Source organism: Eulemur rufifrons, chromosome 19 (assembly GCF_041146395.1).
Source record: "Eulemur rufifrons isolate Redbay chromosome 19, OSU_ERuf_1, whole genome shotgun sequence".
In the NCBI taxonomy this organism is placed as follows: domain Eukaryota; kingdom Metazoa; phylum Chordata; class Mammalia; order Primates; family Lemuridae; genus Eulemur; species Eulemur rufifrons.
The window spans coordinates 76,924,645-76,952,518 of NC_091001.1; the positions used below are offsets into that span (position 1 = coordinate 76,924,645).

At 33.7% G+C, this 27,874-nt stretch overlaps 1 protein-coding gene across 22 annotated transcripts in view; it reads left to right on the forward strand.

Annotated features, from left to right (window-relative positions):
• NRXN1 (neurexin 1) overlaps positions 1-27,874 on the forward strand; it is a 1,058,130-nt gene that overhangs the window by 742,038 nt on the left and 288,218 nt on the right. The gene's annotated exons all lie outside the window — the stretch shown is intronic.

The window sequence follows — 27,874 nt, forward strand, 5'->3', positions numbered from 1 at the left end:
TAAAAGAAATGAAAATATTGCTTGAGGGTTAAGAACTTGTTTGGGGAATGCATACTAAATAAAGGATCATTTCTACAATAAACTTTTGGAAGTTTAAATAAAGCATCATTTCCACAAGGAAACTTATTACACAAAAAAGCACTGAAATCCATAAGAAAATGCATGGCAGAGGCAGTTAAAAAATGAACCAGCATGGCAAACATGTCAGCCAAAGACCAGGAACTGAGACAATGGTGATGCTATGGTCTTAGAATCCTGTTAATGCTGGTGTTGGGCCACATGAGGCATTGGTAGTTTATTTCAACAAAGGAAGGAAATGTCTAAGTACATATACTAGCGGATACTCAAGTTAATAGTAGGGACAAATAATCAAAATTATAAATTAGAAGCAGAGGACTATAGATAATTTTGATAGGGCCTGAGAAAATTCTTTTGATGAAAATATGCACATTTTTAGAGCTGTGGAATGCAATTTGTGCTGTCTTTAGGCGGTTACTTAGGAGGTAATGTGCTAGACCTGGGGATTCTTACCTTAACAAGACAGAGGAGGCCTCTGCTTTCCTGAAAATCAGCTGTAGAAGTTGTTTAACCCCTTTGCCAACAAAGCATATTCTTAATGGGTGGATACTCAACTGCCCTGGAAAAATATACTGCAACTAGGCTACTAGGAGATGCTTTAATGGTAGGTTCTTCCTATTAAGAAAAAGCACTTCTTCCTGAACCTATCCCTTAAAACCTTCTTGCTCAGTAAAGAGTGGAAATACAAGATTGAAAGACAAAAAAAAAAAAAAAAAAAAAAAAAAAACAGTTTGGTGAAAGATCCAGATTTTATTGATTAGTGAGTATTTTGGTCCATGAAAACAAGTTTATCTTAATATTCCTAAAAGTTTACTGTGGACTTTAGTTCAAATGCTGACTGCTTATTCCCAAATTCACATCTCCAGTCCTGACTTTTCCTCTGACCACCGCACTAATATTTCCTGCTGCTTACTCACCATGTCCACCTACATGTCTCAGAGGCATCTCAAACTTACCGCATTTAAAACTGAACTCATCATTCCCAGCCACACACCCATCTATACAATTAGAGACTATAACCTTGACATCTTTTCCCTCATGCTTGCTTTTACAACCTAATCAGTGTCTCACTGAATTCCAAAAATGTCCCTCAACCTGTACTGCCCAACAGAAATATAATGTGAGCCATGTATGTAATTTTAAATTTTCCAGTAATCACATTTGAGAAAAAAAGATGAGATTAACTTTAATACATACAATTAACTTTATAAATATATTTTCAATATATCAAAAGTATTATTGCTTTAATATGTAATCAACAAATTATTAACATGTTTTACATTATTTTTTCAAAATAAGTTTTTGAAATCCAAGGTGTATTTTTATACTTATAACACATCTCATCTAAGTAAGAATCTAAATTTTCTATCAGAAGTACTTTACGTTGTATTTCATTAAATTTACAGTTATAGAAGTAGATTCGCACACTCTAGTTATTCTAAACATACTTAAAAATTTTTCCATAATTGAACTGAGTATTGGTTTTAAATTTGCGTCTAACTTGATTAAGATGAAATACATTTTAAAATTTAGTTTTTCAATCTTATTAGCCATATTTCAAATGATTAACATATGGCTACTGGCTACTGTACTGAACAGCACAGTTTTAGAATTGATCTGCTTTCTTTGCACCCTGCTGTTGTCTGAGTTGAATGGCCTCTTCTTGAACTGTTGCAACAGCCTTCTAACGAATCTCTCTGTCTTCAAGACCTTCCCCTTTCTAATCCGTCTTCTGCATTGCGACCAGAATGATGTTGTAAAATAAAAATTTGGTATTTCAACTTCTGGTTTCAAAGGTTTCATTGTAGTGGGTCTCAATCTCTTTTAGTTCAAGATACACCTGACTGATAATATTCACCTGCATTCAGCAGTGATTTTGCTCACGTGGGGGGTGCTTCTTGGTGAAAAAAAGCACTGGGAGTCTACACATAATTTCACCCATATCCTCCCACTTCTCCGCGAGGGTGTGTCTCCACTCCTCACCTGGCAACAAGGCTCATAAGAGATGGGCATGGACTCCCTGTTCAGGCTATCAATTTGAAGCTCCTCCATAGTATTCTTTAAATATTTTTCCCAATGCTTATTTAATGGAGAAAATAATTTTCTATTTATTGAAATTGTATGCACAGACACTTAGTAACTTACTTCTGAAGGACAAAGCAAAGTCAAACATCTGGAAAAATTGGCAGAAAATTCTTAACCTTTTTTTGTAGTTTTTGTACTCTCTTCTGTTTTTGTTGTTGTTGTTGTTGTTATTGTTTGTTTGTTTGGGGTGGGCAATTTTATGAAAAAGGCAAAATTTTGGATTTAGGCTAAAGTGTTTAAATTCTGATGGTAAATCTTCATTCATTTTGAACAGCTTGATGCTGAGTAGCAGTAAGTATTAGGAGGGCAGAGAGTTTTATCTGTTCTGTGCACCTTTGCATTCCCAGAGCTCAGCATGAACCTAGAATTTAGCATGTAAGCAATCAGCATTTGTTGAAATAATCTTTGGGTTCTAGAAGTTCTGCCAACTTAAACTGCCTATGTGTATTCTGAAAACATTCAAGGGCAATAGGTCGGTGCTGCTCAGATCCAGGGCAGTATCTCCTACTTACATTCTGAGTGGGTTAGAGATTCAAATAAGAGCTCACTACTGGCACGTTTGCAGTTTATTTGTTGCTCTTTATAAACTGGTGTCGTCTTGAGGCAACAGTCTGGTGAGCCACACCTTAACCTGTTTAGATGGAGAACCACTGGCCTATTGCAAATACTTCAAAATCCTACCTCCTTAACTGGACCTACACTGAACGCACAATCTAGACTTATTTTCCAGCCTCATCTTCAGCTACTTGCTACTCTAATTCACACATATCTACTTTTAATACACATACTTCATGAAACCTTTTTTTTTTTTTTAAAGTGCCTGTGTGCCAACCACCTTTCAAAGCACTGGAAATACAGAGTCAAATGAGGCATGGCTTCTGACCTCAAGTATCTCAGAATTTAATGGATAAGTTTCATTCTGCTGGCACGTTAGCCTCAGAAAATAGACACATAGGGCTGATATTTCAAATTGTCATGGTGCAGAAGAATAATTAAAAGCAACCAACAATCTCATAATTGTTCTAAGTTTACAAATGTAAGCCCATTTAGTATCCATTAAAACCCCAAAAGGAAAAAAAATATTCTCCTGATTTAGTTAATGAGGAAATGAGGCATAGGTCACACAGCCGATAAGCTGCAAAGCCAGGCTTGAGCTCAGACAGTCTGACTCCTAAATGTGCTTAACCACTGTGCCTTATTTTGATGCGGGTGAGAGAGTTCAGCCTCCTGAGGCTGAACCCAACAACTCTGCTTTTGGTTTGTTTAATGCGGTTTTATGAAAAAAACCCCAGCTTTTAGCATATCACATATCACATGATTTACTGAGCATTTTAGACATCTGCTACATGAAACATTTTCTCTATTTAAATAAACAAATAGAAAATTATCTGACTTACAGTTGCCTCAAACATTTTGTGGTTAGCTAGCTAGTGTTTGCAATCTGATTTGTAAGTTTAGGGCATACATAATTTTAGAGACAGGGAAGCACAATTAAAAAAATATATATGTACCAATAATGATAGTTAGTAAAAAAAGACCTCCAAAGTAACTTTGTTCATGCTAGTTACTCTCTTCAAAATATTTCTTCTTCTACTTATTCCTACCTGTCCTCCTCTCTTTCCTACTCTGGTGCTTTTTTATTTATCTTTGAAGCCTGCATCATATATTTTATATATTTGTGAAGCCTTCCGTTGTCCCCAAGGGCAAAACTAATCATGTCCTTCTTGGTACTATCATAGCACTTTGTTCTTAATTCTATTATATTACTTTGCATAGTTGTAACTCTTTCTTTTACATTGACTTCTAGCCCCTTAAATTGAGATCTCTCCAAGGTCAGTGACCATGTGCTATATATCTTGACTTATCTATATTTTCACACACTAGCATTGTGCTCCTTAGATACATCATAAATATTTACTGATGAAGGAATGCATGCTTGAGTGAATGGAGGAACAAGTGAACTCCCTTGCTCGCTTACCGGTCGCTTGGCCTCTCTTGCTGTCTCACTGATAGTTTTCCATTGTATAATGCAGGAGCTCACTCCAGGAGTGCTCTCCTTGGAGCACAGTATGAGGTAGACTCCCAGAGGATAATGCTGAAAGCATGTGATGCTCTCCTGGGACTTCCTATTCACAACCCACTGAGACATACACACACAAGACAGAAACTCCAGGGGTAGGCCTGTCATAAAATGGACTCATTATTCATGTGTCATTTTCTCAGGGAAGGAAGACTTTTCTCTTGCTAGACCATGAACTAGCTCCACTTTCAGGTTCAAATATTCCAAACAGGTGGTCACTTCTCTGAGATTTAGTCTAGGTAAGCTTCTTATCTGCTGTCTGTATTATTTTGGGTATCTGTATAAAAACATCTGTGGTATATTTTCCTGCATTCTGATTGAGATGAAAAATCCAACTGGAGAATGAAAAAAACAAACCAAAAAGCAACCAAAAATATCCTCCTGTGGTAATCAACCGTAATTGATTAGGAATGCGGAGGTAATCAATTTCCACTACACTGGCAATTTGACCATTCTTTTTTTTTTCTTTTGCTTGTTGTGCCAACCTCTGACACTTGCTTAACTGATGCAGATGAAATTGGTTCTCTATTCATTAAAACAGGTTTTTTAAAAAAATCTTAATATGCATTAAATGCTCGAAAGTATTAATAGTTAATTTTCTTAAGTAGGGTTAAATTCCCTCTCTGAAAAAATGCTTATCCTATTTATTTGCTCAGTAAGAACAATAACTAAATGATACTATCTAGCATATGTTGAGTGCTTACTATGGACAATACACTGAAACACTTAGCATAAAATTATATTTTATTTATTATTCACAATAATTCATTGAGGTATGAATTATTACATCACTTTTACAGATGACCAAACAGCATTTTAAATAAATTGGCCAAAATCACAAAGCTGGTAAATAACTGCCTGGATTTGAACCAGCTGAATATGACTTCAAAGTTCCATTTTTCTTTAGTGCAAAGAAAAATTTTAGGCTAGCCCAGATACTTTTCCAAATGATCGTAAAATCCAAATTAACAGTCTGAAACGAATGAGTCTTCATAGTGTATTGTGTTTGAGATTCCTTAAGCATGGGCAGAAGCTAGAAATTCTGTGACCCTCGACATGAAAACACTAAATACCAACAGAGTGCCATGACATAGCACATGATATTTTCTATAAAAATTCCCATCATAGGTAAAATTATAAGTTTCATTGCCATTTTCTGAATTGTGCCTAAATGTAGGACTAAGCTAATACTGCCACAAGGGTATTGGCCTTATATGGTGATGAATATAAAAATAACCCACATTGCTCTGGAAACTCTAGTAGGAGCCACGACTTTCAGCCTTTCTCTAGGTCTAAAGCTAATGCATAAGGCCTAGTTGGCTTGACCTACTTTTTTTTTGTGGGTTTTTTTTTTTTTTTTTTCCCAAAAAGCAGGGTAGTCTCTGTGTATCTAAGCATGTAAATGAGGGGAGAGAAAGGGAATTTGTCTATTGCTTGTAGCTCTTGCTGACTGCACATTTTCCTGACAAGAGGTATTAAAAGGAAAAGTATGTTGACCTGTTCATTATTGTTAATTAGCAGTAAATTCAGGCTTTGGGGGCTCCACGTCCCACAGGGCATCAGCAGAGAAACAGGGTTGAAATTTTAACACTAACATGTGGAGTAAGGTCAGGCAGCTGCCCAGGTAGGTTTCAGAACTGAGTTCATTTCATCTTTAAAAGACAAGCATTGCAGAGATATTTCACCTGGTGGAAAGAAAAAACTGTAAATTCTAGCCCCACTCCCAATGCCTAATCCAAGAGCAGTGGTTACTTAGTGATTTGGAACTGGCTATGGTGAAGAGTGTTGGATAAAGGAAGTGGCTAGGGATGTATTTGGCATTTGTAATTGCTGCATGGATATTGTTCATTATGTGAGGAACATGCTATAATCATCAGCTTCATATTTAATTAGTTTTGCAGTGAACTTCTCAGTAGATTATATTTCTATTATTTAACTGTTTTATTTTTTTTAATTTACTGGCTTTTGTGGAATTCTTCTAACCATCTAGGCATAAACTAGATTCAATAGACTAGCGATAGATAATATAGAGTTGGGTCTGCGAGGCTAATAATATTTTACAACAGGCTATTCAGAAGGAATTGAATTTTATCTGTTACCTCATTGATGACAATCTCTATTTAACTTTCAGAAAAAAACATATTTTTTATACATTTAATTTTTAGATCATAAAATTACTTATGGAAAAATTTAAATGATATATCAGTGATGACAGTAAAAAGTAAAAACTTCACATAATATACCCACTTTTTTACTGTGATGTCTAAAATTCTAATCTTTAATTTTATACATATACATATATTATACATTTATTTTCTTGTATGTGTATAATATACATATAAATAGCTATATATACGGTGACACACCTGAACATTTTTCAAAAAGATGAAATGTTATCTTGTTCATATTTTTCTGCAATTTGATTATTTTATTTTATATATTTTAGATATCTTTCTGTTTTGGATCATACAATCTCATACTTACCTCATAGTATCTTATTGTATATATGTGCTACAATTTATTGAACCATTCCCTAATGATGGGTATTTTAACTGTTTCAGCATTTTCAGTATTACAAACTGATAATTTTTAAATCTTATTAAAATATCATTTCACATGCATAAAAATGTATATATTTTTAAATGGTTAAACTCCTACAAGCAGAACCACTATATTTATTACTGAGTTATCCTCTAAGAACATTGTCCTGTTGAACATTTCCACCAGCAGTATATGAGGATGTCACAAACTGGAGTGTTTTAGTATAAAAACAAATTGGTCTTATTTCTTAAGATACTGAGCTCCACAGAATGATTTCCTTTCTGGCATATTTCGAGTGTGTATATATTTTAATAACTACACTGGTATAAAGGTAATACCAATGCCCTTTAACTTTATTTACAAACTTTCTCGTCTTCTGGCAGCATTCATGAAACAGCAGTGGGCCAAGGAACTTGGATCATGTAGCTCTTTTCAGTAAAATGGTGGCTACACAATATTCTCGGAAGAACCAGGAAGGCAAGTGGTTAATACCCTAACGGGAAGCAGTCCTTGTTTCAGAGTCTACCTCTGTGTTCTTCACCTTCTACACATTCCATAATTCTTAATTTTGCCCCTAGTCATTTCTTATTTCAATCATGCAGTCCCCAGCACTCCTGAACAGTAGTGGAACGTGACAGGCTTTTAAATGTATTAATAGTGTCAACATTATTGTGCTTAATCTTAATATAACAAACAGTAACAACAGACATAATCTGCTGTTAAGCATTTAGTAAGGCATAGATGTCGTAGCTCTTAATAGCCAATTTAAATGACAAAGTTCTCAAGCTCAGAGGGTGGATTATATCAAGGGACTAGCTCATATGTTCTGTAGCATTTGATAATAGCTACGATTAAATTGAAAGGAAGTAAGATGTTCAGAAGAGGAAAAAAGATGTACCTACTTAAGTTTTTCAAATTCTACATGTGATCATTTACTTCGGTCCTATTGTATCTATTGTAAGCTAAATCACAGCTGGTAGTGAGAACCACATTTGAAAATTTGAGAACATTTTGGTTAGCTTGACAGGTTTTTTTTTTAGTAATGCGTGAATATAATTTAAGCATGTGAAATATTAATGTAACCCAAATATAGTTTTATCTTTGTGCTTTTAGAATTGTCTTCAAGGTGCTCTAGCCTTGAGTTTTATTAATGAAAGGTAAAAATGAAAATATGTAACTGTAGTGTTTAATGGACACTGAAAATATTTGATAATGCCATGGCTATCTATGTCATGTTCACTAACATATTTAATAACTGAACATATGCAACATGCTATGGTAACACATGGTGCTGAGCAACAGACAGTCCCATTTGACAAGTCGTTATTTATTTTATTTCTTTATTCCTAAACTTTCTCCAATAATCCCAGATTACAATGTGTTTTGATTTGTTAGGCGGCAAGCAGATAAGAGGGATTCTGTTCTCTGCTGTTTATTTCCGACAGGTTGTTTGGCTTCAGAATACAAAACCCACGGGATTCTAAAGTGAAATAACTAGAGGAGAATGGGTAAAACAAAAAACAGAACTACAGAACAATAAAATACATGTATTCAATACAGAATGGGTAGAGTACCACCTTCAAGAAGCTCTGCACTATGGCTATGTGATAACACCAGATCAGGAAGAAAATTCTAGCAACCATCTTCTCAGCGAGAATCAGTTACTTAGTAGGCGGAGTATTTAATTGTGATAGTTTTTGTACATATCTTCTAGTTGCCTAGCTTACCTAGCAATAACTCTTGTCAGCAGAAGTGCCCAAGGGAAATTGGTGTTGTTTGGTGTTGCAAGATTTGCTCTCTAAGGATCAATTCTTTGGAGCTTTCCATAAGTTATTTGCCAATCCTTTAATTGCCTGTGTCTGGGAAAAAACACCTGATATACGTTCTATAGCTAAAATAAGATGACGGTCTAGCTAATATATTTTGAGATTCACAGAAAGATGTGGAATTGATAATGGCTATTTCAAATGGGTTTTAGCAAAGATCCTGTATAGCTGTATTGAAAATTGTAAAATTGTTGAAATTGAATGCATCCTATTGAATTTCAAGGATTTCTGGTCTGCTTTGCATGGTGAGGAAATTATACTAGCCTGGAATCTAAAATGTGAAAAGGCTTGGTTCAAATTCCATTGAACATTCTAATGTAATATCAATTCTCTGGATGAGGAAAAGTAATTGTGGTTCAAGGCATTCTGCATCTTTTCAGGAAATCTTCTTTAGCAGGGTTGGCATAGTCCTCAACAAGGATCTGTTTAAACACTCATGGCATTAGTCTTTCCCTGGCATCAAAGTTGTGCAATCTCTGTCCTTGCCTCAAAAATGCACACTAATTCACAGAATTCAGGGAAGTCCTCTAGATTTGCACAAATGGGAGAATTAGTTTCTTTCCATTGAAGGAGTAATGAAAATGATGTTTCCCCCACTTTCACACCCCGCTCTTTGGTAATGGTGAACCTCAGGGTTTGTGGCTGGGGAATTGGGCTGATTACACTCTCAGTGTGACTCATAATCCACTCTCAGCCTGCCTGTAGGAAAATATTTCTAAATAAGTGGTTATTTAAACACCTGTTTCTGGCTAATGGGAGTGAAGAGTAAGGACATCTTTAAAGTGAGACACTGGGACCAGAGGTTTGCAAACTTTGTACAAGCTTATTTTTCCAGTTTATATTAAGGATGTAGGCACCTCAGTAATTACATATTGTATACTTTATTTGGTCACTGAAAATAAAGAGTTGAATAAACCTAACCTCATAAGGCCTTTTTATCAACTAGGCTTGAAGAAAAATTATTTTTGGTAAAATTCTCATATTCTGACTGAGAGTTATTCTTTCTAAACCCGAAGATGGTCTTACATTAATTGGAGTATTATTCTCCCCGACAAAGGCACACAGGAAGACCATATTTGAAATAGTGAAGTTTGTGTGGATAACATACAGATGTAGTGTAGGCACAAAATAAATTGTTATCTTTGATGAATTCTAGGGTTAGTTAGATGGCAGAACAGCTAGATGTGGCTGTTTGTCCTCTGCTATGCCTGATGGAGCAATGGATCTGATAGGCCTGTTAGAATATGAGGAAAGCAGGTCACCCTAACTTAAAATCCTAATCTTTGAAGGGTAATTACTGTTCATTCAAAGGAATAAAACTTGTAGCCACTGGAGTTTTGTGTATTTGGAACATCACAATGAAGCAAACATCTAAACTCATTGGCAATAGAGAAGAAAGAATTTAAAGGTTTTTGGTACATTTCTCTTGAAAGCTATTTAAACAATATGGAGTAAAATTGAACATTTTTGGAAAGATCACCCTTACTTTGTTTTGCATATGTAATTGGAATTCATATATATTAAAATTAAGATCAGCTAAAGTGTCACTAGGTATAAAGTTGAGCTTTTCAGATCCCAATTAAGTTTCAAGACTTGGAAAGGCAGATCACTAAGAGGCTCACTTATATTCTAATACTTAAAGACTAAAGATATCCTAACCCTCATTTTTAAAAAGGAAATGGATCATACTGCTACATAAACTATGGCCTTGCTGGTGGTTTAGATTCTGTCTTAGACTCCAAGATAAACAAATTCTTTTTTCTCCAAAACCCTGGGGGTGGGGAAGGCTGGAATTGTAGTTGCTGAATATGAAGCTCGTTGAAGTGCTTTGGCCTCTTAGAAACACAAAGTAGGTACTGAACTTTAAGAACACATTCAAGTCTCCAGGGTGTGATGAATATTCTTCTACTGGGAGAGAGTCATTCTCATTTGGCAGAAATCATGGGGTTGATAACAGGAGCAAGCAGGTAGATCTCTCCGGAAGAGTATCTGGGAGCTAATTGGCATCCAGTTCCCAATAAAGGTAGACAGTCTTTCATTCATTCATGAATCATTTCTTGAAGGCTTTAAAGTGCACAGAACCTTGTTAACTTTCTTGGGCTATAAATGTGGATGAGATATCACATATCCTTAACTTGAATAGTGAAGACAGACTTTTAAAGAGAGAGTTTTTTTTTAAATGTGAAGACAATAATAGAAGCACTGAAACTTACAGTACCGCACAAAAAAGGACTAGTGAGTTTTGTCTTGATGCCTCAGGGGCACCTTTGGAGAGGAGGTAGTTCAGGCATGTGTGGGTGAGGATTTTGGCAAATAGGCAAATGTAAACAAAGGAGGCCATCAGGAATAACATAAACCGAGGTTAGATACAACATGGTGTGTTTTACTGATTGTGTGCTATGGAATGTAGCGCACAATAAATGTATTCTGAATGAATGGCTAAATGAGAAACATCTTGCATAGTTTTTCAATAGCAATAACTTAGACTGAGAGAAAAGGAGCAAAAAGATTTAACAAGTCTGAAAGTGATGTCATACTGCAGAGAGACTTAAGGTTACAATCATACTGCAGAGAGACTTAAGGTAACAATCTAAAGCTTTGCTGTAAGTTTTTGTTGTTGTTTGTTTTATTCAGCATAGCATTCTGGGTTGTAAAGATGACATTCAACCAGGCATTCTGTTGACAAACATGCTGCACAGACCCAGAGAATACACATGCTGTCCTAGGGTAGGTTCTTTGGGTCCCCTGTTATATACATAATAAGTTCTGTCTATCTCTTTAGGTTTTCCTGAAACGTCTGTATTGAGAGTTGAGCTCCTATTTATAGATTTTTTGTATATTTACATACTTAGATAAATAGTTTTAAAGCAAGTAACTATAGATCCAGCCACATAAGTGAATGTCCTCTGATTTTAGAGATTTTTCTAGACTTTTTTTCCATAATCACTTAGCTTCTCAACTAAGTCAGTGCGCACAGCTATAGGAATGGTATCGAATCATGCATATTACTCTCCCACAGTTTTGTCCTGTTCAAAGGTGATTTTTAAAAGATGTGATTGAGAATAAATGTACTGTTTTTTTTAAGTCTTTGTTACCCTTAATATTATCAAAATTTATTCTATAAAATATATTTATTGTGGTCCTCATAATCAAGGATTGGGAGAAAAATTTTAGAGAAATGTCAATACTATTAGGAGGCACTGTTTCTGTTATATCTGTTTTGCTACATAACACTTCTGATTCTTTTATAATTACCGTATTAATCTTCACTAGTGTCTGATCCAGGTTTTATATCAGATCATGAAAAACATGACAAGGTCATTCCTTTTGACCCTTGAAAATATTACTGAGAAGCTGTTTTTAGCCACATATTTTGACAGCACATAAAATAGGTTCTGCCATAGATATTTCTTTACTTTCTAAAATAATGATATTTCACAATACACTGTGTATAATTTAGAATTTGTGTTTATTCTGGACTTGAATTCTCTGCTTTGAGGACAGCAGGTATATGTTTGGAATTACCCCCAAACTGAAAATCCACTTTTTGGAATTATGTTAACATGGTGCCATTGATCATTAAAAACCCGAACTTTCCACTCTACTAGCATATGGAGAAAATTAGTGTTGAAGTTCTGTTGTTCCCTGAGGCTATGGCTTTCTGAGCTCAATAAAGTACTTTGATTTTTTTTTAATGGCTTGAAAACAGAAAGCTGAAAAAGAAAAGACTGTCTTTTGGCATATCTCAGTCTCTGCTTTCTTCTATTTTTTGAAAAATTGTCGATGTTGTAGGATCACTTCATTTGTTATCATGAAAATAAAAAATGATTCAAAGAAAGTAATAATTCTGTTTTTTAATACTAGTTTGTAAATACTTCAGATATACAGCTTAATTCCTGTAAATACATTATCCTCATTCAATTTCAAAATTAAAATTTTTAAATTAGATCTATCACCCTATACTATGTTGCTATTTTAAAATCGAGCATCCAGTTTGAATAAAAAGTAATAATTTTTATAACATTTCCAAAAATCAAAATAGTAAAAATTGGGGGACAATTTATGAACTCATTTTGACATTAAGACATTTTAAAAATAACTTTTCTGACATTACTCCCTGTTTTACTCCCTCCATTCTTTTTCTATTTACAAGCATATTTAATTCTTTGAAATATATAGCCAACTTAACCAACTGAATTGAAGGTTTAGCCACATTCCTTTGTGAAATTTACTTCTATTTCTGATAATTTATTTATTAACAGATATTTTATTCTGTAAAGACTTAGCAAATATGATTAAAATATCCAAATTATGAATTTGTGCATATTTCCAGTCTAATGTACCTGGTGTTTTAACTGCTTTTAAATACCCTATTTATATAACTCTTATTTCCACAGTAGGATTGTTTGCTTCACTTGCTTTTAGCATTTAATCTCTCTGATTATTAACAAGGGAACCAAAAGAAATATGATAATTATGCACTTGCTAAAATTTTCTTTAGAGAATTCATTTTGCATAAGCCTTTATGGTTGGCCAAAGTATAGGATACATGCTATTGAACTGAAGAATTGACAAAAATAATTGCCTGCTATGCAAAATTTTGACTGTATAATAATAATCCCTTAATTCAGATTATCTTGATTTTTATATCACTGTTAATATGATGATCCCTTATTGTACATATTGTTTTAGATTTCAAAGTGTTATACACATAGTCTTTTTTAAACACCTTTAAAAGGTAGAGAGGGTGTTTTTTATTGTGCATGTTTAATGAATGGGAAAACCAAGCCTAGGGAAGATAAATGGTATGACCAGTAAGAGGATAAGCAATGATCAGAATTAAAGTCTTCTGATTTTAATCCAATTACTTTTTTACTACACTTACATTTATGAATTAAATGTTTCCCCCAATACTATTTGATCAAGACAGTTTTAGACATAAGGACTATAATATTCCTACTTGATAGAAGACCATATAAATATGAATTGGATTCATTGGTTGAAGAAGCACATTAACACAGATAACATATGATGTTTATTTATAATAGGTCTCTAGTTTAAAATATGCCTCAAAGATATAATAAGGGTATAAAGTCCTTTACTTTCAGAAAGTCTTACAATAAACCTTTTCCTTTAATTCAAGACTAGAAAGAGACCAGCACATTCAATTAGTAGGGAAATAAGAGTAGGATTGGGATAGAGGCAGAATGTAAAGGGACAATAATGCCATTCTAAGAAAAAATAAAGGAAGTATGCATCAAAAAAATGATTTGAACTCTTCGGGGAATATAGAGAGGTAATTACATAAAGTATTACCTCAAATGAATTTTGTGAAGATTACAGTTATCTATCTCATTTGTGTGATATGTAGAATTTAGGTAATGGTCTGGCTGCAAATCAATGACCTCGCTATGTTAAAGTGAGCTGAGTCCTAGAGATGCTACCTATTTCCCCTTCTATCAGCTTATAAAATCAAGATAATAATATTATACTTTCCTATCCATGTAAAAAAATAATTCTGAAGTTCAAATGAAACAGGATGTGCATGTACTTTGGAACATTCAAAGCATCTTGGTGTAACATAAAGCTATGTGGTTTCTAAAAATCATGCAAGAAAGTAGTTTCACTACCTTAGAGCCAGACTGTGTTAAAGTATTTCACAGGATATGTTATGACTTTTACATGAAATCTAGAGAGATATTCTTAGGAAACTCCTAAGGAAAATTAGAAAGGTTAAATTTCTATATTTAAAAGCTAGAAATATCTGGAACAAAGACTAGATTTTAATTATCCTAGAATACTGTTTTATAACTAGATAATAGATTTTTTTATGTACCTGCTGGAATTAATATTGTTGTTGCCTGGATTAGTCATGCTAATGTTGATATCAATCTCTTCCTGGGAAAAGTTGATCTAAATTATTTGATAATTTACCTATTAAGTACTGAAAGTATGTAATATAGTGCTGCTATTTGGGTTGAAAAGAACTGAAAAGATTTAGTCTTACAGATTTGCTCATGTATCTCTTACGCAAACTACTTAAAAAAGATAAAGACATATATATGTCCTCAAGATTGTCTCATTTAGGGACAATAACTGGCTATGTTTAAGAACTACTGTGGTCATAGTGAGCGATTCCTAGTTCTTCCTAAAAAACTCTGTCTTTGCTCTGGTCTGATGAACATTACCCAGTGCTTTGAATTAAAATACAAAATATCAATTTGTAGATGCATTGAGAATTGATGTGACTGTCCCAAGCTGGAATGAAGTGTCAAATCTAAGAACATACGATTAGCAGCTATAAAACTGAGGGTCACATTTGAGTAAAATATAAAATAAATAGCAAGTGAGTAAATACAATTTACAATTTAGTAATCAGCATAAGCTTAATATAAGCCAGTAGTGGGCTAACAAGTAAGACTAGTCAGCTTCAGCATGCATTAATTTTAGAAAGATGGATGGGATGAACTCATCTACACTGATCACTTAGCCAGGGCTTTGTGGACTGCTCTATTTGTCACACTTTCTCAATGGAATATCTTCAGAAGAGCACAAGAAAATGATAAAAAAAAAAAAAAAAAAAAAAACTTGAAACTAAGTTAGATTATACAATCATCAACAAAGTTAAGAGTGCTTAGGATTCTTGATTAAGAGTCCCAAAAGGAGATTACTTGAACCAGTACATAATAACTCAAGGAGTCATTATAATCAGTTGACTTGAAGAAATATCTAACCATTACAGTGGTTTAGAGATGGAATGGGCTACCTCAGGAGGTAATGAGTACTGCAAGTCCCTTCGTATGGAGTCTGGACAGAGTAAGCATTAGATGTCTGGCTAAAGGACCTTTCAACCCTATTGCATTTTCTTGTTATTCTATTATACTGAATAGAAAAATTGATTATAGCAGAAATTGACAAGCTATAGTTGACATACAGATTTAAGATGGTAGAGAATGTGATATGCCATTGCTGTTCTACAAACCTTTAAGTTTTGGCATCTTCTTGGGGATTGGATATAGAAGAGAGAACAAAATAGACAAATATCTGTGCCCTCATAAGATTTATATTGTAGGGTCACACATAGGCCTTCAAAATTAGCCTTTTAGCTGAAGGTGAAGAGTAATGGAATAGGTGAAATGATCTGTGGGATTAAAGTGTTGATATAATCATTTCCAGGCAAACATTTTTTTCTTTGCAAATTCAAAGCATATTTTGATCATTACCTTGAAACTGCTTCACTTGCTGATTTTCTGTTTTCCTTCTGAGAGTTTCTGTGATATTCATAAAGAAGGTAATAGTGTAAGTCAAAACTGAAAAAAGAATAGATTACTCACAAACCTTTTTTTTTTAATTATAAGTTTTGGTTCTGAGAAAATATGCTTCATGTTCAGTGAATCCCAAGCTTAGAAATTAGATCCTGAGGGGAAAGTTTTAGGGACAGAAAACTTTGATAGTGACTATAGAGTGGACTCAATTTGCCAATGAGTAAAATTTTTCTGTCTAATGTAGCTCTTAAGATGTATCAGGACTTCATATTGATTTGCTTACAGGAATAAGCAAAAGGGAATGTAAGATTTATAAGCAGTGTAATTACAGCATATTCCTGAAATTGCCAATAGTATTTATTAAATTAATAAAGAACAAAAATTAACAGTCTTTTTTTTACCCTTTCTTCTTCTTGACCAGGTAAAAGTATTACACATCAAAATAAGTCTGGTTGACTAAGAATTACTTGATATTTAGAACTGAGAGTGATAAATGTTATATGTATAATTGATCATTCAGAAATTTGCCTGATGAAGAATATACTATGCTGATGTTTTATTTCTAAACTGTAGTCTTCATTATGCTGACATTTTCCTCATGTATTTAGTATATAATAGTAGGCTTAATTAGAGCTCACCCATATAAAAGGCTTTACAGACTCTCGTATAAATGAAAATATTCATTATTATTTAGTCATATTTCTTTTGCTGTCCCACTATAAATCATAGGCATATTACATTTTCTTTATTATCTTCTAATATTAAAATTACAGATTTTATAATTATAATTACCAGTCTGTTGATACAGAGGTTTAATCATCTTTTTGGTACTGTGAATATTTTCATTTTAAATATAAATAGTTGATTATTAAATGCTATCTTGCATTCTTATTTCCAATATACTATCAAATTTAGGGTACAAATACTCTAAACATGATAACAAAATCATATAAATATAAAATATAGATATATGTATGTGTCTGCACAGGTGTGTGTGTGCACACACTTGTTTTCACTGAACCCATCTACCCATTTGGGGGTGAAGTTTTTCAACAGTTCATGTGATTAGTTCAGATATTGGGCTTTCTTACATAAGGCGTAAGAAGGAACTTCCTCAACAAAATTTTTTCTAAAATAAAGTTTTGCTTGAATCTAGTGGCCACTTTTAAATTTTTTTCATATCAATTTGGTATGTCCAAATTTTGTTAGTGCAAGCCATTTAGAGATTCGTGATTAACTACTTGAATACTATGTGTTGATGTGGAGTACCTGCTGTTTTATGAGGTATAGCCACAAGTCCCATCTATCTAACAGCAATGACTAAAAATTTTATTTTTTAAAAGTTAAGTATATCTTTTATTTGAAAGACATCTTAAAGTAAAGTAAACATATAATAATATATAAATAGCAATAAAATTTTATTTTTGACTGTGCTTTATGCAAGCTCATAACTGGTAAATAATCTATTTGTTACTACTGCTTTAAAATATATTCAGCAGAAAAGAAAGTTTTTATTCATAGTCAAAACACCTGTGAAATACGTATTTATACTTGGTTGCAAAAGAGTAAGTTATGTTTGTCTTAAAAATATCACTCTAATGAACATATGCCATCTACATATAAATTAGTATATGGATCAACAAGTGTATTAATCTCTAAAGGTCCACTCAATGATCACTATTAGTGATTATTCAAAATTACAGTTCATTTTAAGCTAGTTACAAAATTATTCCTGGTTTTCTAATAATTGCTATGTCTCATAAAAACACTCCTGAATAATACCTGTGAATATGGACACAATTAAATATTAATCAATTTAACTTTTAGAATAATGCACCACCAATCTTCTCATCTCCCAAAATAACAGTAGATTAAAACTGGATTATTCTAGTTAGAAAGCCAAAGTTTATGACTTCAGAGTTTTTTTGAGTAAACCAAATACAGTGTGATGGCAAGATGTTATTTCTATAATGACCCCTCAATATGCAAATCTTCATTAGAACATTTAAAAAATAAGATACAATGAGAAAACAACACAAGTCTATTCTTTAGGAAAAAGTTCATGCATTGCCTAGGATTGACCAGACCAATATTGTTTTGATTTGCTTCAAATTTTTATTATTTTTTGCCTGTAGGCAATATTTACCCAGGTAATTACATTTTTTGAGTGAAAGAAAGAATTTTAGAGAGTTGAAAGACAAACAACATTAATGAGATAATTAATACAGCATTATCATTGTTAATACGTAGAGCACTAAATATATAACATAGTATAATTATTTAATAATACTTCATTAATAAATATATACAATAGCTGCAAAGTGAATTGTTGCAGTCTTTATTTATTTATTTATTTCAGTATATTATGGGAGTACAAACATTTTGGTTACATGTTATGACTTTGGCGCATCCAAACCATGATTTGAGGCGTGCCCTTTGCCCCCTACAATGCTCACCATGTCCATTAGTGTCCATTAATTTTGAGTTTACCCAACCCCAACCCCCAAAGAATATTACTACTGTGTGAACACCTTACTGTTGATCACAGTGCCAATTTGATAGCGAGCACATGTGGTGTCTATTCTTCCATTCTTGTGATACCTCGCTTCAGAGTATAGGCTCAAGCTCTATCCAGGAAAATATAAGAGGTGCTAGATCATTGTTGTTTTTTATAATTGATTAGTGTTCCATTGTATACATATACCACATTTTATTAATCCACTCGTGCATTGACGGGCACTTGTGCTGTTTTCATATCCTTACTATAGTGAATTGTGCTGCTATAAACATTCAAGTGCAGATGTCTTTATTATAGAATGACTTTTGCTCCTTTGGGTAGATGCCTAATAGTGCTATTGCTGGATCAAATGGTATTTCTATATTTAGCTCTTTGAGTTATCTCCAAATTCTTTTCTACAGAGGTTGCACTAATTTGTGGTCCCACCAGCAGTGTAAAAGAGTGTTCCTATCTCTCCACATCCTCACCAGCATTTGTTGCTTTGGGATTTTTTGATAAAGGCCAATCTCACTGGGGTTAGGTGATATCTCATTGTGGTTTTCATTTGCATTTCCCTGATGATTAGAGATATGGAGCAATTTTTCATATATTTCTTGGCCATTAGTCTGTCTTCTTTTGAAAAACTTCTGTTCACGTCCTTTGCCCACTTTTTAATGGGGTTGATTTTTTCTGATTAATTTTCATGAGTTCTATATAGATTCTAGTTATCAGTCCTTTATCAGATGTGTAGCATGCAAATATTTTCTCCCATTCTGTAGGTTGTCTGTTCACTCTAATGATAGTTTTCTTGGCTGTGCAGAAGCCTTTTAATTTGATCAGGTCCCATTTATTTATTTTTGTTGTTGCTTTGATTGCTTTTAGGGTCTTCATAAATTCTTTGCATAGGCTGATGTCTGTAAGAGTTTTTCCAACATTTTTCTTCTAGAAGTGACAAATTTTTAAACATGATTTGAATAGTAGAACAAGGCTAAACAAAGAAAACCTTTCAGACATTATTTCAGATTGTCAGCCCGAGTGCCGATAACGTCAACTCATTGGGAGATGCAGGTAATTTTAAAGGTGCTGTGCTGAGGTCTGATTATTGCAGAAGATGTTTATACTGATGTTCAGGTCTAGGTAGAGGATATAGCCACCAAGGGGGGAATAGAATTAGGCTGTCCAAAGCAATGTAATAAGAAATAATGGAATGAAATTAAGTCATGACAATTTCAGCTAACTAGAAAGAAAAAAAAGTCCTCTGAGATCTTATTATCTTCTGACATTTTCTCGCATGGGAAATAGTGAAAATGCCAAGAATTGGATAATTTAAAATTGGCCTGACCACCTAGTGAAGAATTTTAATTGTAAGAACCTCTCCTAAAACTGGTTTTCAAAGACCTACTTAGGAAAAAAAATATTGATCTGTATGTGTATGTGTGTTTATGTATAATTTATTGTACTGTATACATGTTTATATGAATTCACACATATAATTTTTATAGGGAAATTCTACAAATAAAGGAGTTTTCTAGAAATTCTTTTTGATAGTGGTGATGGCAAACTTTTCATTTGTTTTATTAAGGTAGAATTCACATATGATAAAATTCACTCCTTCAAATTATACTGTTTAATGTATTTTTAATATGTTCACAGAATGTGCAACCATCATGATAATAACATTTGGAACATTTTTATATCCCTTAAAAGAAATCCCTTTCCAACTTCCATACCCTAAACAATTACTACTTTCTCTCTGTATTCCTTTGTTTATTCTGGATATTTCATATAAATAGAATCATGTAATATGTGGTCTTTTGTGACTGAATTTTTCAGTTGTATGTTTTCAGGGTTCATCTATGTTGTAGCACGTATTGGTACTTCATTTCTTTTAAATGCTGAATAATTTTCCATTGTATAAATATACTGCAACTTTTCTTCATCATCAATTGATGGACATTTGGGTCATTTCCAATTTTCAGTTATAAATAATGCTGCTATGAGCATTCATATACAAGTTTTTGTGTGGATAGTGCTTTGCTATTTAGTATTTGTATTTTTGTTATATATGTAAGTATATTACATATAATCCTATACAATATAGAATTTTATAACAGTATTCTGTACATTGAACTTTGAAGATCCTCTTTTTTGGGATCCTTGAAGGAATTCAAATGAACTATAATGCATATTCAGACTTTTAAAAATACCTTTAAAATATCAGAGCCAGTGCTTTTCCTGTCGTCTTCTATTATCAGTATTTTTTCTTAGGGTGATCCAAGAATAAATTAACTGTTGGGTTTATAGGGAAAGGGAAGATGTTTGAGTACCAGTCCTTTTCACAGTCCATCAGTTTCCGTTTTTATAGCACTTTCACCCATGTTCTAGAGCACAAATGGTCATTTCATTTTACATGTAAATAAAACTATAATGCAGAGTTGCTTATAAGGGCTCAAGGTCATGTGATATATAAGGGACACAACTTCCATGCAATTCATTTGTCTGACTCTTGAGTTCAGTGTATCTAGGTTCTCATCTCAACTTTGTCACTAATATGTCTGTGACTTTACTGAAATACCTAACCTTCTAAGAATTATTTTTCTTGTACTGCTATGGTATTCATATCTACATATCTATGGTATTGATACTTACCTCATATAAGGTTATTGTTTTGTGTAAATGGAACAAATTATGGAAAATGTTGTATATTTTATGTGCATAATAAGGCTCAGTAGTTGTTAATGGTTTTAGTGGCAGTAGCAGTAGAAATAATAGTGGTAGTAATAATAACTGGGACTAAAACTTCTGTTTTATAACAACTAAGCCAGATTTTTTTTGGTATGCCAGACAACATTTATGTAATTGGCTTGCCATTTGGCTATTTTTGGCTCCTGACTGTGTCTAATTTCACACATACTCTTTGGCCAAAAATAATCCAAATGCCAACATTTATTCACATATATGAAATCACACATATCCGTATGCACACTGAGTGGCCAAAAATAAGTACCCAACTAAATGGCAAGCCATATATCCAGAAAAGTTTATACACATGCATACAACTAAAATATCAATTCATGTAACACATCTCATTTTTAAGGCAGCTTCTAAAGGTTGATGTTCTCACTGTACCCAGGGAGCAAGCAGCACATGAGTCAGTGGTCTAATTTGTCTCAATGCATAGATATAAACAATTTGAGAAGCTGAAACTATGAGAGCCAATAACTGCACTTGAATTAGAAGGTAGCCTTTTGTATCTCTTAGCTCTTTTCTTATATATCTTACATACACATATATATATATTTCTTATATTTTTATTTTAAATGAATGTGTTTTTATTAAAGGAAATTTGAAAAAATAAGAAGGAGAAAGTGTTATGGATATGCCATCACTCAAAACCAACTTGTTTATTTTCTTTCACATTTTAACTTCACATAATTGTATTACACCATCTCTACAATTTTGAGTGCTACTTTTAAAAATTAAACTTTATAGCATCAGCATTTTATGTTATTGCTATCTTTACTAACTTAAGGTTAAAAAAATGATTTTTGGAAGTTGTTCTCCCGTGGTGGATTTTCTGTATGTGGTTTTAGGTTCACGATAGTGGTATTTGGGTCAAAAGATCCCAAAAGCATAACCCATAACTAGAAATTTGGAGATTTGTGAAAAACATATTGTGTGCAATATTTCACACAGTGTTAGCTTTAAACTTTTTTCTCAGATGTAGATTTTTTCTAATTCTGTGCAATTCAGCATTGTTTTTCCTAGGAAAACTCACATAATCACTGCTGCTAAGATTAAGAAAGCCTAATTTCATATGATGAAACTGTTGAATAGTTTTCACCTCTAAGGGAAAAAAAAAGAAGAGAACTATTGATTTTTGTTGCTATTTCTCTGAAATGTCATTTTGAAAATATAATGCATGTAATGGAACACAAATAATAGGGCATATATCTGCTCTTTTCTTTCATCCAAACAGCTGAAACATACAGAGTTAACCTTTTGATCCTAAGAATATGGACTTGCACAACATTGTGATATCTCTTCTGCATCAGAAGTGGATTCTCTCTGATGTCTAGGGTAGGACTGTGTGCATGATTATGCATCTGTGCCAATATACAGCATCCAAAGAGCAAAGCAAGAATTAACCTACCCTGGAAAACTCAGTATATAGAGATATCAGTTACAAATATAATTTCAACATTAGATTTATGCTAAAAAGAGGAAATACTGATCGATGTAAAAGTACTTGAATCCTTCAAACATGGACCTTTGTACAAAAATAAGGTTCAGTAATAACAGAAGACACGTTCAAGAATATAAATACCCATGTCACAAACCGTAGAGATGGTTTGATTGTTGGTTTTTCAGAGTTTGTGTTTTCTACACTAAGCTGTAAAGGAAAAGTTAGGCCAATCTAACTTGCTGTTGTTGCTTTTGTAAAACTTGAGGAAAATAACTATTCCTTTTTGACTTCAGTCTAAGGATACCGAGTTTCCAATCTTTGACCCCAAGAACTCAATTATGACTTTAATTCAGTTATTGGAAGGCCTGACAATAGGTTTGTTAGCTCTTCACCTGCACCATGACCTTAGTTCTTCAAGCTCTTCCCAGTTTAGCCGTCCATCATACTCCCTCAGCTTCAGGAGATCTTTCTTACCATTTTCTGGGATGCCCTCTCTGGGACCTTCAATTCCTTTTCCCATTGATATCCAGCCATTTTTAATTTTCTGGCCTGTGTCCTTTTCACTGTTTACTTTTTTCAGTATACTCCTAAGTTGTTCAGTGTTGCTGTAGAGTTATTTGAAATGTCATAAACAAAGGAACAATAACTGATGGTGATCAGTTCACTTAAAATTCATGAATTGTCACATCCTGTGAAGTTTCAACTCATTTCCTTGCAACTGAAGATGTTGTATTTGGTTTTACCATCAAGGTTGAAGCTATTTGGTTTACTTCACCTAATCTTTACACATACCCACCTATCTTTACATACACTTCAGCTGTTGAACAAATCATTATATTCATGTATCAACTCCTTCTGAATATGTTTCTTTAGCCCACCAATATGTTAATTATGTTATAAATTTGAGACAGTATAACAAAGTCACCAATAGTCCCAGAAAAGAGGCTAGGGTCAATTAGTGTTTAGTTTCCCTTCTTGCCTCTCAAAAACCACATTTGTCATTACTGCTCAAGTTCAGTGCCAAGTTATTTTTGAATTCTTCCTGTATGCCACTCGATTATAACTAATCTCTCCTCCCTACATTTACCACAGCCCTGTATTTGTGTGTGGTGTCTGTTATGGTACACCAGTACAACATGGCAGGCATGGTAGCTGCATATGAGCATATGTTTTCCCCTTTAATTTGTGATATCTTCAAGCCTGGAAAAATCAGAGGCATATAGCACCTTGTACAGAGGAGATACTCAATAACTATGTATTGAGTAAAAGTAGACTTGATGGTCTTAGAAATCATGGGTGGGGGAAAATATAATTTAAGAAAAAAACTTTTAAACATAGGTGATAAAGAGGAGAAGTACAAAACCAATGGACTAAGAAATGTGTGATGCCAGTCCCATTAATGAGCCACTTTGGAAGCAATTCCTCTTGCCTTCCTCAAGCCTTTAGCTGTCTACAGCCATGGTCGAAATCTCACTGCAATCTAATGAGACCTAGAGCTGGAAATGCTTAGTAGGCACTCCTGAATTACTGACCCACAGAAACAGTGAGGTTAATGCATGCATATTGTTGTTTTAAGCCACTTAGTTTTGTAGTAATTTATTACACAGCAGTAGATAACAAGTACACCTTCCTTTCCTAATGAAACCAGTTCACTGAGACATAGTGTTATCTTCTGTGAACTCTGAAGATGAAAATTGTGAGAAGAGAGAATTCAATGAATAATTTTAGAACAGTACTGAATACATCATTGTCCCTAGTGTTACATGGATTTAAAGCTCCACCGAATCTTTGTTCTTTAGAGACACTTGATGTGATATTCACACATAAGTACACATTTAGAACATTTTCCACTCAATTCTAACAATACCATTGCCTCTATCCCTTGTTTTTTAGACAACATTGACCACCAGTGATTCTAGTTTCATGGGTTGAGGTAAGGTCCTAGTGTCAATGTTTTTGAGAACTCCACAGGTGATTCTACTGTGTAGCTAAGGTTGAGAATCGCTAAACTACTTGGTGATTATTATATTTTTATGTTCCCCATTAGATTCTAATTTATGGTGAAGCAAAGGGCATGATTTTTATCTCTTTGCATAGAATTTAGCACAGTGCCTTGAATAGAGTATCAATCAAATAACTATTTATTTACTGATTTCATGCAGCACAATACATCCTGAGAGCAATACCTGAAAGGACAATAAATACTGGCCTCAGAAATGAATCAGTGGGCATTGGCAGCAGGAGTAAAACCAAAGACCACCTAGTGAAATAGAGGACCAAGGAGGAAAAAGGGGGGCTTTTCAAAAGTAGTTAGTAAACCTTCACTTTTTAGGCAGTGCATTCTTATTTAATGTGGACTGATAAAAAGAAAAATGAGCAAAAGAAAAATGCAAGGAAAAAAGAGGAAGAAGAGAGAAGAGGAAGGGGGCATTGCTAACCTAATACAATTTTCATTATCTCCAGAAATGGCTTAGAAATAATCTTAAATTTAGTGTTCCAAAATTGTTCTTACTTTTGAAAACCATAGCTCGATAACACCATGATTCTATTTTGTTCACTGTATCTCGGTTATATTTACTTCTTGCAGAAATGGTCTAGAGGAAATCAAATGATAGTGTTCCAGATTGCAACAAAACCTTTGATATATTGGATGCTTTTGACATTAATATTAGCTAGTGGGAGAAAAAAATCTATGAGATTTTTAGAAGGGTTATACCGAGGAGAGCCTGTTCAGATTTCTCCATTTATACCTAGTGAACTGTGTGTAGCTATCTGCAGCCTTGTCACAATTCTTACCAAAACATTGATTACTTTATGTTATTGTTAGAAAAGTTCCAACTCACAATTATGGTTTTCTCTTCCCAGTTTTAGGTCAACACTAGTCTCCCTGAAAAAAATATTAATATCTTAGAAAACTATATTTCATAATAGAAAATGAATGAGTCAGATTCTTTATTACTCATGGACAGTAGATAAAACATTTAATGCAGCAGCAATGATGCTAGGTTTACAGGCAGTTATCATAGCTGAAATTATGAGTTCATCTAGATTCCCAAGAAATAAGTCTAGTAGGCAGAAAATTCTATGATATACATTTATGTACTGCTAAGTATTGCAGAAAGCTTCTAGTAGGTACTGTTTATTGATGCATATTTCCATTAAATCAAAATTTTTATAACAATAGGTAATGAGTAGATTGTCATTCATAAACTATAGAGTAATAAAAATGAAAAATAAAAAGATTATTAGCTGCATCCAGCAGTATAGTAACTGCCTCTTAATGGGTTCTTCTCTCACTACTCTCTTACTGCAGACATTGTGAATCATAATAGAAAGCTGCAGGGATATTAGAAAAATTTGTCCAGAAACACTAATAAAATTACAGTATTCTAAATGTCTGATTTTCTAGGATGAATTTTCCACTTTTGTTTTATGAAATTTTTGAGACAAAGAAAATGAATTATATTTAATGCAGTCTCTCAGGGAGAAATGTGTCTCCTTTTTAGGAAAAGAGGAGTGGGCCATCTTGTATCATTCATTTAGTTAATGTGCTTGTTTCTATACCTGAAAGTGATATCATGAATTATAAAACTGTGATTGCATGCTCTCTTGGAAATAATTCATGGACAAATCCTTCATTAAAATAGCTTTAAGAGTTTGGTTTCCATCAGGATATTTAAGTAAAGACGCTAATATATTCATTATTCACTTGTTAATATCAGAGTGTGTGTGTCTGTGAGAGAGAGAGAGAGAGAGAGAGATTACTAAGGCACACATGCACTTCCTTGTGTATGTATTTATTTCCTTGTATAAACCACAATCCTTTAACATTCTCAAATGCAAGTTACATTTGTGGGGTGGGGGGCCATCCAAAAAGGGTATATTTCTCTGGGAGGTCACTAAATTGAAACAAGTCTAGCTTGAAAATATGATTTCTAAAATGCTAGTTTAAAAAGAAGTCTTTGCAGAAATCTTTGGAGTGAACTCATTATAATGAAAGCTGGTGCCAGTAATGGATATGTGAACCTTTGGATTCAATCTCTTCAAACATATTTTTGACTAGAAGAAATTTGGTTTCATTTAATCCAACTAATGTGAAATAAATAAATGTATTCTCTCAATATATTTCTTTGAGAATTAGTGCATCCTGATGACAGGTGCTAATAGGAAGCTCTATGAACCATTTCCAGAGTAGCACAGAAAGGAGTGATTGTTCCATTCAGTGGGGTCCTCAGCTCTGGGCATTCTTGGCTCTTTGTTCTGATAAAGCAGCACACAGCCATGCTATGCGTGGACAGCCACTGGGGAGTGTCAGCCATTCTGTGCACCTTGTAGCTCTGGAGACAAAGGTAGACTTTCTTCTTTGGAGATAGAACTGTGCTCTAAAACTTAATTAATAAATTAAATAAATATTGACAACCAATCACTTATCCAAGGGGAGGATTCTTCAGAAGAAATTTCCAAAGCACATGAGGTCATGCAAAATTCAACCCCATGGGACCTCACATGAAGCAAATATTTTAGCATGATCCATAATGAGTGATAATCTAGAATGTGATTTGTTGATCATTGTATCTTAATGATGTCCTGAATAATAAAGGGGTGCTTCTTTGGTGTCTTCAGCTGTCAGTATGATGGTTCTGCTCAAAGCTGGGGAGCAAAACAAGTAGGTTAAAAATTTGTATGCATGTATATTTTTCAAAAATCATTCAGTTGCCTATAGAAACCATAATCATTTTTAAAGAACTATATTTCTTCAGTTGTATCATGGGCACTCAAGAAACAGGGAAAAAATAAGAAGGTACAATTGATTTTGGAAAATACAAAGGAGACTTTGGGAGGATATGTGTTGTGATAGGGATGGTGCTAGAATGAAATATTACAGCAGTCTTACTCTCCTACATGGGATCCTGGCTAGCTGTATTGTCTTGGACAAGTCCCTTTTCCCTCAGGGCCTCATCCTATGAAAGGAATGGACTGAATTAAATGATCTCAATGATCCTGTCTTTTCCTAACAATCCAACACTACATATGAATGAGTGTGCCAACTCCTAGGTTCTTTCTCATTTGGAGCCTTTATAAAATCCCTAGAAAGCCTAAAGCTACAGCATTTAAATTGCTATTTGGTGGTGGCAGTGCCCCACAGATGATCCAAAGGCTTAGAGGTTTGAATGTGTGCATGAGGATGCAGGTGGTTAGTGGCATAGCAAAGGTAGGAAATTAACCATAGAATAAGGAGGAAGAGGTTATCTTGAGACTTACAGTACAGCTAGTTAAACTATGAAAAGACAAGATGCTTGGCTTTGCAACCATTTG